The sequence below is a fragment of the Amblyraja radiata genome, chromosome 20 (genome assembly GCF_010909765.2).
Source record: "Amblyraja radiata isolate CabotCenter1 chromosome 20, sAmbRad1.1.pri, whole genome shotgun sequence".
NCBI lineage: Eukaryota > Metazoa > Chordata > Chondrichthyes > Rajiformes > Rajidae > Amblyraja > Amblyraja radiata.
In genome coordinates this window covers 28,270,144-28,282,926 of record NC_045975.1, presented here as the reverse complement: position 1 = coordinate 28,282,926, position 12,783 = coordinate 28,270,144, and positions in this window count along the sequence as shown.

Sequence of the window (12,783 nt, the reverse complement as noted above, 5' to 3'; positions counted from 1 at the left end):
ACAACTTTTGATGAGGTATCCAACCTCCCCCCCCCCCCCCCCCCCCAGTGATCTCAGGGAAGGAGGGAGGGGGTGGATGGAGGGAGGGCGGAGTGTGGGGAGATAGCATTGTTCTGCACTTGATAGCAATCACTAAGGTATAGGAGGATGAAAATTAACGTCCAGGTTCAGGAGCAGCTTCTTCCCTACAACCATCACGTTATTAAAGATTACAACTTGGGGACATTATTTTTGACTTTGCACTATTATTATCTATTCATTTAGTGTCATAGTCATACAGCGTAGAAACAGGCCCTTCGGCCCAACATTCCCACACTGACCAACATGTCCCACCTGCCTGCATTTGACCCATATCCCTCTAAACCTGTCTTATCTGTGTAACTGTCTAATTGTTTCTTAAACATTGCAATAGTCCTTGCTTCAACTACCTTCTCTGGCAGCTCGTTCCATACACCTACCACCCTTTGCGTTACCCCTCAGATTCCTATTAAATATTTCCCCTTCACCATGTCTTGTTTTATATATATGCTGAACTTTTTTCATTGTTTTTTTTATGGGTTTTACAGAGTACTATGTTTACATATCTGTAGATATGTATGAGTCTGAAGGGTCTCGACCCAACACATCACCTATTCCTTTTCTCCAGGGATGCTGCCTGACCCGCTGAGTTACTCCCGCATTTTGTGTCTATCTTGGGTGTAAACCAGCATCTGCAGTCCCTTCCTACACATGTTTAAATACCTGTTGTGCTGCTGCAAGGAAGAATTTCATTGTTCCCTTTCTGGATATATGACAATAAAACACTCTTGATGATAAATAATGAGGTTCAGTCAGTGTGCGGAGTGTGGCACGGGGAGATTGGAAATTGGACTTTTTTTTTAGAAATACTCTAATGAATTAGGCATTAGGGTTTCAATGTCAATTCCTCCCCTCTCCTTGAAATGGGTTGAGGAAAAACTGGGGATGAAGTCTCCAGTTCACTGTATTTGGGACCTGACATCATAAGGGACATCAGGTCAATATGGAGAGGTGGGTAACAATGTTAATTAATTAATATTGACCTGCCAAAGACAAATTGGGAGTGTAAAACAAACTTTTATTGACTATAGGTGCTGTCTGTATGGAGTTTGTACATTCTCCACATGACTGTGTGGGTTTTCTCCGGGTGCTCCGGTTTCATCCCACACTCCAAAGACATACAGGCTTGTAGGTTAATTGGCTTCAGTAAAAATTGTAAATTGACCCTAGTGTGTACAATAATGTTAGTGTATAGCGATCGCTGGTCGCCACTAATTCGGTATGCCATAAGGCCTGTTTCCATGATGTATCTCTAAACCAAACCAAGTGGAACTAAACTAGCGTCACCATCTTCCTGCTGTTTATGTAGGCTTTGGGAAACCCAGCTGTGGCCTGGAGGTGGGAGCTGTTGGCTGCACCCAGTCAGAACCTTTCTCATTGTCCTTTGCAAGCCAAAGGGTCACCCATTTCCCCAATGTCAATAATAGTGGTGCAGCGGTAGAGTTGCTGCCTTACAGCCTCAGAGACCTGGGTTTGATCCTGACCACTGTGCTGTCTGTACAGAGTTTCTACGTTCTCCCTGTGACCGCTTGGGTTTTTTCCGGGTGCTCCGTTTCCTCCCACATTCCGAAGATGTGCAGGTTTATAGGTTAATTGGCTTCTTTAAAAATTGTTCCTTGTGCGTAGGATAGAATTAGTGTACAGGCGATTGTTGGTCGATGCAGACTCGGTGGTCTGTTCTCCCTTTGACCATGTAAGTTTCCTGTGGGTGCTCCGGTTTTCTCCCACATCCTAATGCCGCAAGGGTTTGGAGGTTCATTGGCCTCTGTAAATTGCCCCAAAATGTGTAAGGAGTAGAGGAGAAAGTGGGATAAGATCGAATTAATGTGAACATCGATAGTCGCCGTGGACTCGGTGGGCCAAAGGGTCTGTTTCCTCACTGTATCTCTAAACTAAACTAAACTAAACCCACTCCCTCAGCATTGATCATCGGGATGATGAAGGATCCCGACCCGAAACATCGCCTGTCCATTCCCTTCACAGATGCTGCCTGACCTGCCGAGTTCCTCCATGGCTTTGGTATGGACACCCCTCAAACAAGGGAAGGGATATCACCCCAGGGGGCCACATGAGTGGCAAGGGTGTTTTATTAAAGGCAGGTGTGAACATTACTGAGTATGACAATATTGAATCAAACGACACTGAGAATGTCTGAAGAGTTTTTGTACAGTTTTTGTTTTGTATATTTTTTTATTCTGAATAAAGTTTATTTTGGAAAAGAATTTTAAAAAATCATTTGGTCTGAAAAGTCTGAAGAGGAGTCCTGACCTGAAACGACACCATCCATGTTCTCCAGAGATGCTGTCTCTCTCGCTGAGTTACTCCAGGACTTCTCTGGCAAATCAACATCTGCAGTTCCTTGTTTCTAAGAATCACTTTGTGTTTTGCTCAAGATTCCAGCATCTGCACTTCCCTGTGTTTCCCTCAGTATTAATACAGGTCAACACATCATCTACACATCTCCTCAATCGCAATAATCCGATTACCGATCAGCCATCTCCCATTGCTGATCGCAGCCTCCCTCCCTCCTTTCCCAAGCCTACCTGTGGACATCCCCCCAAGACTGATCCATTTGTCCAGGGTCCTCTGTGACCTCCTGCCACTTGTTCTGTGTCCCAGAGCTACCACATAGGGAGTGGAAAAAAGTAAAAGGAGAAAAGGTCTTGCCGTTAGCTCTGGCAGCATCTCTGCATCTCATTCTTCTGCCCCCTCCCTGTCTTCCTGTAAAGAATGGAGCCATGCTGTCTGGTTTCCATTTCAGCAATTGGTGGCCAAATAATTCCACATCTAAATACTGGATTTAAAAACTATATAGATGGCAACCTTAAACTGATTCACATTTTTCACACACAACGATACAATTGCCCTTGCTTTAGTTTCCTTTGCTGTTCAAATAATAGAGGTTTGTTCTGGAGTTAATTCATCATAGTGATGTTTTAACAGGGCTCTTATTTAACTGAAGCTTGTTTATAAAGAGAAGAGTGGTCAGGCTCTTGCTTTTACTGTTTACCTGCGATGTTGAGGTCTAAGTAGTGGGTTATGTGAGTGATTCAAGATTTGATCTGTTTGCAGGGGCTGGAGAGTTTAGTTTAGTTTAGGTTTAGGATACAGCACAGGCCCTTTGGCCCACAGAGTCTACACTGACCATCGCTAATGCCTGGAATGCATTGCCGGGGTGGTGGTAGAGGCAGATACGATAATGGCATTTAAGAGGCTTTTAAACCATTGATAATGTTCACATGAGTTCGATGTTATCCCACTTCCTCATTTACTTCTTACACATTTGGGGGAAATTTACAGAGGGCAATGAACCTACAAACCCACGCGTCATTAGGAGTTGGGAGGAAACCCACAGGGTCGCAGGGAGAACGTGCAAACGCCACACGGACAGCACCCGAGGTCAAGATTAAACCTGGGTCTCTGACATCGTGAGGCAGCGGCTCTACCAGCTGCGCCATTGTACCACCTCAAGAGGGGAGAAGAAACAGACACAAGACCCTGCTCCTGATTGTCATCTCGTGACTCCCACCAGAGGTTTGCACATATGCATCTTGACCCAACAATGTATCTGCTTTAACATTCCCATCTGGATGTTCAAGGCCCTCGAGGTTCCAACAATCGCTTCTCATTGTAATCCATCCCTCTCTCCAACTCTCCAAGAATGTTTCCTTGCTCTCTGATTTGTTGTGTGCTCCCCACTTTCTTTGCCTCATTAAGGGTAACCATGCTTCTTGAACCTAAACTCTGGACTACCCCTTTCCAAACATCAGGCAAAAGGTGTAGAAATGTGAAAACTGACATCTCCAGATTCAGGGGCAGTTTCTTCCCAGCTGTTATCAGGCAACTACCAACAAACTAGAACGCAGTGCTGAGCTACTATCTACCTCATTGGAGACCTTCAGAATATCTGTGATCGGAGTTTTCTGGACTTTATCCTCAACTAAACGTTATTCACATTGTTCACTTTATCATATATCTGTACACTGTGGATGGCTCGATTGTAATCATGTATTGTCTTTCCACGGACTGGTTAGCACACAACAAAAGCTTTTCTCTGTACCCCAGTTTACATGACAATAAACTAAACTCAAACCTCTCTCCTCATTGGACTTTTTTCTGATTCCACGTTTGGTCACATATCCTTATATTGCCCTCCTTGGTTTCCTTCAAAACACTTAAGAACCCACTTCCTTGAAATGCAAAGATCAGCGTCCTACTCTCACCTCCATTCAGTGTCTCCTTAATTCCCAGCTGGGAATGCTTTGGGAAACTTAATTACATCAAAGGCATTAGCTAAGTACAGCACGTTGAAGCCAACCTTTACAATAACTTAAGAATATTGATTTCCCCATTCATTTGACCCTCTCCTCGTCATAAGAACAAATCATTAAAAAAAATTCATCAGCGCCAATGATATGTAGAGTACAGTGGGAAAGAACTTACATTAATATTGTGCCAATTGCATCCTGTGGAGATCCCAAAGGACCCAGCAGGAAATGAATTACTTTGAACAGCCACTGTTGCAATGTAGAAAATTGTGGCAGAGAATTTTCCTTACGAGAGAGGAGGCCAGCAGCCCATTGAATGTATGTTGAGTTGAATTGAGTTTAGTTTATTGTAACGTGTACCGAGGTACAGTGAAAAGCTTGCGTTGCATGCTAACCAGTCAGCAGAAAGGCAGTACATGGTTACAATCGGGCTGTCCACGATGCACAGATACATGATAAAAGGAATAACGTGGATTGTAATGCGTGATTGTAGGTCCACTTCCGCACGAAGAGTTGCCCGGGTTGGGTGCCATCTTGGATCCACCTCCATCTTGGATCTCACTGGGGAGCGTGATGGGACTAGCGTGGATTGGACATCTTGGCCTGTTTCCGTGCCGTATGACTCTGCAACCCTGTATGACTCTGGTCCCGTCCAACAATCGCCCCCAGAATCTGAAGTAATTGTCCCCAGTCTGAAGAAGGGCCCTGACCCGAATTATCACAATTTCCTTTTCTCCAGAGATGCTGCTTGACCCGTTGAGTTACTCCAGAATTTTGTGTCTATCTTCCCCATAATCGATGTTCCCCACATCCGCATGAATTCTACCAGCCATCTATAAGAGGTTAATTTACAGTGGCCAGTCAACCTACCTGCCAGCACTTCGGAAATGTGGGAGGAAACTGGAGCACTTATGTAGTCACAAGAAGAACGTGCACAATGGCATAAAGATAGCACCGGAGGTCAGGATTGAACTCATGTCACTAGAGCTGTGAGGCAATGTAATGCCCGAAGCTGTGCTGGTCGACCAAGCCCCACGCAGTAGAAACAAGGACCTGCAGATGCTGGTTTACAGAGGAAGACACGGAATGCTGGAGTAGCTCAGTGGGTCAGGCAGCATCTCAGGAGAAAATGGATAGGTGACGTCTCAGGTCAAGACCTTCTTCAGATTGATAAACAGAGTACTGGAGTAGCTCAGTGGGTCAGGCAACATTTCATGGGAACATGGATAGTTGATGTTTCGGGTCAGGAACTTCTTCAGTAGCCTAGTGGGTCAGCCAGCGTCTCAGCAGAACATGGATAGGCGATGTTTTGGGGCAGGATCTTTCTTGAGACTGATACACAGAGTGCTGGAGTAACTCAGCGGGTCAGGCAGCATCTCAGGAGAACATGGTTGGATAATGTCTCGGGTCGGGGCCCTTCAGTGATCAAGTCGTGAATCTTCGTATTGCTGGATGAGAGGAAAGTGGAGAATGCCTGCAAATGTTTGCTGCTAATAATGCCTGCTAATATTTAGAAAGACTTTGCCTGAAAGCTAATCAATCCAAAGGGTTGACATCAGGCTGCCAAATCGTCTGTTTGAACCTCTGATTGAATCTTCACAAGAGACCCAAAGCCTTGTATGTTCAAGGGCACCATGTGGACTGCCCAGAGTAAGTCAGGTAGTCTGGGGTGGAGGCACTTAAGAAGGGAGCAGGGTTCTGGGTTTTAAGTCATACAGTAATAGTGTCACATAGTGTGAAAACAGGCCCTTCGGCCCAACTTGCCCACACTAACCAACATGTCCCATCTACACTAGTTCCACCTGCCTGCATTTGGCCCATTTCCCTCTAAACCTGTCCTATCTATGTACCTTGAACTTTGAACTTTTGTGTCTTGAATTTTGCGAATGTACCTGCCTCAACTATCTCCTCCGGCAGCCCGTTCCATTCACCCACCATCCTTTGTGTGAAAAGGTTACCCCTCGGGTTCGTATTAAATCTTTCCCTCCTCATCTTAAACCTACGTCCTCTGATCCTCTATTCCCCTACACTGGGCAAGAGACTCAGTACGTCTACCTTAACTATTCCTCTCGTGATTTTGTCCACCTCTGTAAGATCACCCCTCATCCTCTTGCACTCCAAGGAATAGAGTCCTAGCCTGCTCAACCTCTTCCTATAGCTCAGGCCCTCGAGTCCAGGCAATATCCACATAAATCTTCACTGCACCATTTCCAGCTTGGGGCAAGAGTGTGCAACTCACTTGACGCATTTGACACTTACTTTTTTTCTTTTAGCTGACATTGGTTTGTGTTAAAAAAAACCTCACACACACAATGTGACCCGATCCTAGTGCATTTTGAAAGATATGGGCAGTACCAGTGACCAATGACAGTTTCACCATTGGATCCCATGCTACAATCTTCACTCTATGCAGATTTTTGACATGTTTCATCTCGCACTGTGACACACAGTTTGGGCCCACTCAGCAGCCATGGGGATGGAAGGAGGGGGGAAGGGCAGAGCAGGATGATGCGAATAGTTGGAGTGTCATCTATAATTTTTAATTTGTGGCACATTGGCGCGGCTAGTAGAGATGCTGCCTCACATAGGATGGGTAACATAGATCTAGTGAGAATGAGTGATTTGTGGTTGGCGTAGGAATGGTGGACCGAAGGGCCTGTTTCCATGCTGTATCTCTAAACTAAACATAGACAAACTTAAGGTGAGAGGAGCAAGATTTAACTGGAGTTTGAGGGTGGTATATATAGGGAATGAGTTGCCAAAGGAGGTAGACACAAAAAGCTGGCGTAACTCAGCGGGACAGGCAGCATCTCTGGAGAGAGGGAATGGCTGACGTTTCAGGGTGAGACCCTTCTTTATTCTGAAGAAGGGTCTCAACTCGAAACGTCACCCAATATTTCTCTCCAGTGATGCTGCCTGTCCCACTGAGACTCTCCAGCTTTTTGCATCTATCTCTGGTTTAAACCAGCATCTGCAATTCCTTCCTGACAAAGGGGGTAGTTGAGGCATGTACTATAACCACATTTAAAAGACATAGGTGCGTACATGTAGATGAAAGGTTTAGAGATAAATGGGCCAAACACAAACAAATGGGACTAGCTTAGATGAGGCATCTTGGTTGGCGTGGACGAGTTACTTCCATGCCGTTGCTTCTAACCCAGCAGAATTCAAACTTTGTAGCTGCATCTTCAGTGGTCGAAAATATTCCAGCAGAGTATTTGCACAATTCTTCCTCCAAAATAAGAAGCTTTTTGTTGGTTCTCCAAAAGCGAGCCAATTCTGTAGAGACATTTGGCTTCAGAGACCACAAAACCTGCAGTGCCTGGTGCAGTTGTTTACTGAGAGATTAATCTGATTCCCACCTCATTTAGTCCCCCTTCTGCAATCCCCAACACTGCAAACCTGTCGCATTTTCGTTTCACCCACAGGATCACTACATGGAGACCAGTTAGCATCTGAAAAGGGAGGAAAGATCAGAAAGTGGACAAATCAGGGTCTTGTCTGTGCATGCCTGGTAGCTGGTCATATCACAAGGTGAGAATCTGTGATTGCTTTTGGTAATCTGCTCCCGCCTATAACGAGGAAGGAGACAAGAGCAGAAAAGAATGTCTAAGCCTTGACTGGAAGCATTAAAACAAACCACTCCTAATGTTTAGCAGTGTTAAATTAATAAAGTATACATATTTAGTGCACTTGCAGCCTGGAGCTGCCCTTATTTGTCAGACAATGGAATGAAGATAACCTTTTTGCTTTTGTTTTAATGGATGATAACCTCGTTAGAGCTATTTTCTTTCAAATAAAAGGGCTTTTGTATGCTGTTGGAGTCTGTGTTAAGTACTTGTTCTGAAGAGGAATTAACGGTAGATCATTCCCCACTGGAAATTTGGTGATTGCTAAACAGAAATCCTTTGTTTAATTTAAAACATTTTAATGTATATATAAACTCTCCCGACCACAAGGTGGTCACTATGTACAGTATAAACAACTCAGCAAGCTGTGTTCCAAGTGCTGTGGTATTCCACCAAAGAGCCACCTTGAGTTCTGTGAGTTAACAGCTTCATTTTTAGTTTGGAGATAGAGCGTGGAAACAGGCCCACCAAGTCCGTGACGACCAGCAATTAGTGACAATTTACAGAAGTCAATTAACTTACAAACCTGGACTAGCTCAGCGGAACAGGCAGCATCTCAGGAGAGAAGAAATGGGTGACGTTTCGCATCGAGACCCTTCTTTCCGACCCGACCCGAAACGTCACCCATTCCTTTTCTCCAGAGATGCTGCCTGTCCCACTGAGTTGCTCCAGCTTTTTGTGTCTTTCTTCGGTTTAAACCAGCATCTGCAGTTCCTTACTACACAACCTACAAACCTGTACGTCTTTGGAGTGTGGGAGGAAACCGGAGCACCTGGAGAAAACCCATGTAGAAACTATGTACAGACATCACCTGTAGTCAGGATCGAACCCTGGTCTCTGGTGCTGTAAGAGAGCAACTCTATCATTGTGCCACCCGCCAAAAGCCACCCAGTGATGTGAGAACAAGTGAAGGAGAGAACCGCAGGGAGGGGCACAGGGTGGGACAGTGGCTCAGTGGTGGTGTTGCTGCCCTACAGCACCAGAGTCCCGAGTTTGATTTTGGCTACCAGTGCTGTCTGTACAGAGTTTGTACATTCTCCCTGTGGGGGAGAGGGGGAAAGTTCCTAATCAGGAATCTCTGCTTTAAAAATACCCAGTGACTTGGCCTCCATAACCGCCTGTAGTGTATGGGTGATCAATAGTTGGAGGCCTGAAGGGCCTGGTTCCATGCTGTATCTCAAAAACTAAAGCTTAAAAACCAAAACAAAGAACACCAAAACCAATGCATGGGCATGGAAACACCCTTTGTTTAATGCAGCCACATCAATGATGGCCTAATCTGAACCAAACAATAACTTTCACCCCCGGAGTGCTTTTAACAGCAGCAATCTTATCACAGGTAGCTCTATTAATCTGTTTGCACTTCACTTTTTCTTGGAAAATGCAAGTCACAGATGTGACTTTAATAACAAAGTGTATGACTGTATCCATGGTCATCTAATCCTTGCCAAGTCTCAAGTGGCAATTTACTAGACGTAACCTTCATTGCGACTTTGGTATTAGTCAGGGAGTTATAAAGCGTGGAAACAGGCCTTTCAGCTCAATTTGTCCAGGCTGACGAATTTGCCTACCTGAGCCAGCCCCATTTGCCCGTGTTTGGTCCATGTCTCTCCAAACCTTTTCTATCCTACCTGGTAGACGCTCCTGTACTTTTTAAGTCTTTCCCCTATCGCCTTAAATCTATGCCCTCTAGTTATAGACTTCCCTACCCTGGGAAAAAGAGTTGAGATCACTCACCTGAACTATGCACCTCATGATTTGATCTACCACAGGGGCGGCAAGGTGGTGCAGGAGCAGCAAGGTGGTGCACTGGTAGAGTTGCGGCCTTATAGCGCAAGAGACCTGGTTCTATCCTGACCTAGCGGGACAGGCAGCATCTCTGGAGACAAAGGATGTGTGACGTATTGTGTTAGGTCCCTTCTTCAGACTGAAAGTAGAGGTGAGGGAACTGGAGGTAAGAAAAGTCCAGAACAAAGCAGGGCCAAGGAAGATGACCAAGGAAGGGTGGAACCCATAATGGCCCATTGCTGGCTGGGGAAGCGAACAGTGGAACTAGTAGGATGTCCAGGGTAGGGGAGGGGGGACAGAGAAAATGCAGGGGTTATTTGAAATTAGAGCAATCTACATTCTTACCTCTGGGTTGTAAGCTACCAATGTGAAATATGAGGTGCTGTTCTTCCACTTTGCGTGTGGCCTCACTCTGACAGTGGAGGAGGCCCGGAAGAGAAAGATCAGTATGGGAATGGGAAGGAGAGTTAAAATGGTTGAAAACCGGGGGATCGCATAGGCCAAGGCAACAGAGTGTAAGTGTTCAGCGAGACCATCGCCCAGTTTGCATTTGAGCGTTGAACCATTGTACATGATCCAGACCCATGGAAATGTAGCTGCCTTGTGACTGTCCTCTGAAGTGACGAGGTGAGGGACTCAGGGATGGGCAATAGGGGTTGATCACCAGTTGAGGGTGAATAGTATGGGTGTTCAATGGGTTCAGTTCCAGGCATGCTATGGGTAACACTGACAGTGCCAAACCAAGGCAAATCAGTCTGAAGAAGGATCATAAAGTCATAATGTCATGTGAGGAGCAGAATTAGGCCATTCAGCCCATCAAGTCTACTCCACCATTCAATCATGGCTGATCTATATCTTCCTCATAGCTCCCATTCTCCTGCCTTCTCCCCATAACCCCTGCCACCCGTACTAATCAAGAATCTATCTATCTCTGCCTTAAAAATATCCATTGATTTGGTCTTCACAGCCTTCTGTGGTCCTGATCCGAAACGTTCACTTTCCATTCCCTTCAAAGATGCTGCCTGACCCGTTGAGTTCCTCCAGCTCCTTGTACTTTGTTCAACTCACTGTTGTGTTAAAAGTCTATCTGATTTCTACTTTCACCACCCTTAATCAAAATAAAGATAAGGAACTACCTGCTGTGTTGTTGTCGCCCATTTTGTTCTGTCACAGATTTGTCAGAATTTCCACCCTATGAGTTAAAGGTAGATCTAATCGAATATAAATCGAGTATATATTCCAGGCAGGCGAACACTACTGAGGAAACTGCTAGATTAACTCAGCGGGTCAGGCAGCATCCCTGGAGAACAAGGATAGGTGATATTTTGGGTCAGGATTCTTCAGGCTCAACATGGATAGGTCACGTTTTGGGTTGGGACACTTCTTCAGACCCAACCCAAAACATCACCTATTCATGTTCTCCAGGGATGTTGCCTGGCCCGCTGAATTACTCCAGAACTTTGTGTCTTTCTTTGGAAAACCAGCAACTGCAGTTTCTTTTTTTCTTCAGCCGAACTCTGCTGTTTGGAGGAAGCTCCATAATATTCAGTGGGATCTATCAGAGAGCCATTAACTTGAGATTGACCGATCGATCGATTGATTGATTGATTGATTGATTGATTGGTTGATTGATTAATGCTTTAATATCACGTGACATGTAAAAGTGAAATTCTTTGTTTTGCATATCATACACAAGGTATGCAAAGAGTCGCCATGTATAGGGCTCCACAAGCTAACAGTGTTCAACGTAGCCCCCAATGGTTCCTCTTTGTTCTACCGGCAGCCCCCCACACTGTGTCTTTCTTTGTTCTAGGTGTCCCCTCCATGCCGGGTCCCTCTTTGTTCACTCATGCTTCACCCACCCCCCCTGCCAGGTCCTTCTTTGTACCATTCAGGCTAGCTTCAAAAAGAGTCAAGAGTGAAGAATGTTTCATTGTCATATGTATGGACAATACATAATGAAACTCTTACTTGCAGCGGTATAACAGGTCTGCAAACAAATTACACATACGTTTGCCGTAGGCCAAGGCGGACTATGCGTGATGATCGCCAAGTCTGCGCTTGGTCTTGTCGAGATGCCCTCCAGCATTTGTAGTTCCATCCTGGGAAAAAAATTGATTCAAAATTGTGGGATTCATTTCGAAAACTCGATAGGAGCAGCTGTTCCAGGGCAATGAAGGGTGTGCTCTCGGTGTTGGCCTTGCCAGCTAAGCTCACATCTAAGCTCACCTACAACTGTGACGGGTAATCCTTTCAAGAAGTAAATGACCAACAAATTCTGGACAACAAAACACTAACAGGAGGTGACTGCAGATATCTGCGCATGGTAAAGACCTGGACACAGGCATTCACTGGTCTTTAATGAACTGCTCCTTAATGTGCAGCAGACAGCAAAGATGCCATCATATCTGCTGCTGAATATTCACAGCGGACGGTAACACAATGCGGAAATCCAATCTTGCTTGTCTCAAACTATTTATTCTAGTTTTCTGTTTCTTTCTTTGAAGCAGTTATGCTGATGAGCAAATTATTAAATTGTCAATAATGTAACCGTTTACAGAGACGTTACTCTTTTGGAACTATCAGTCTTAGCTCATGCGTAACATTTGTAGATAAACTTGTTTAGTTTAGTTTAATTTAGTCTAGATGTTCACTGTGGAAACAAGTCCACACCAGCCAGCGATCAAGCCGTACACTATCACTATCCTACACACTATGGACAATTCACAATTTTTACTAAAACTAATAAGCCTACAAACCTGTACGTCTTTGGAGTGTGCACCCGGAGAAAATCCACACGGTCGCAGGGAAAACGTACAAACTGTACTGAACCCGTATTCAGGATCAAACCCAGGTCTTTGGCGCTGTAAGGCAGCAACTCTACCGCTGCGCCACTGTGCCACAGTTTTAACTGTGTGCGGAGATTTTCCCCCATAGCATGGGGAGTTAGGCAGATTCTAAAACCATATTGAAAAAACGACACAACGTTCTGGAGTATAAACGGATCAGGCCGCATCACT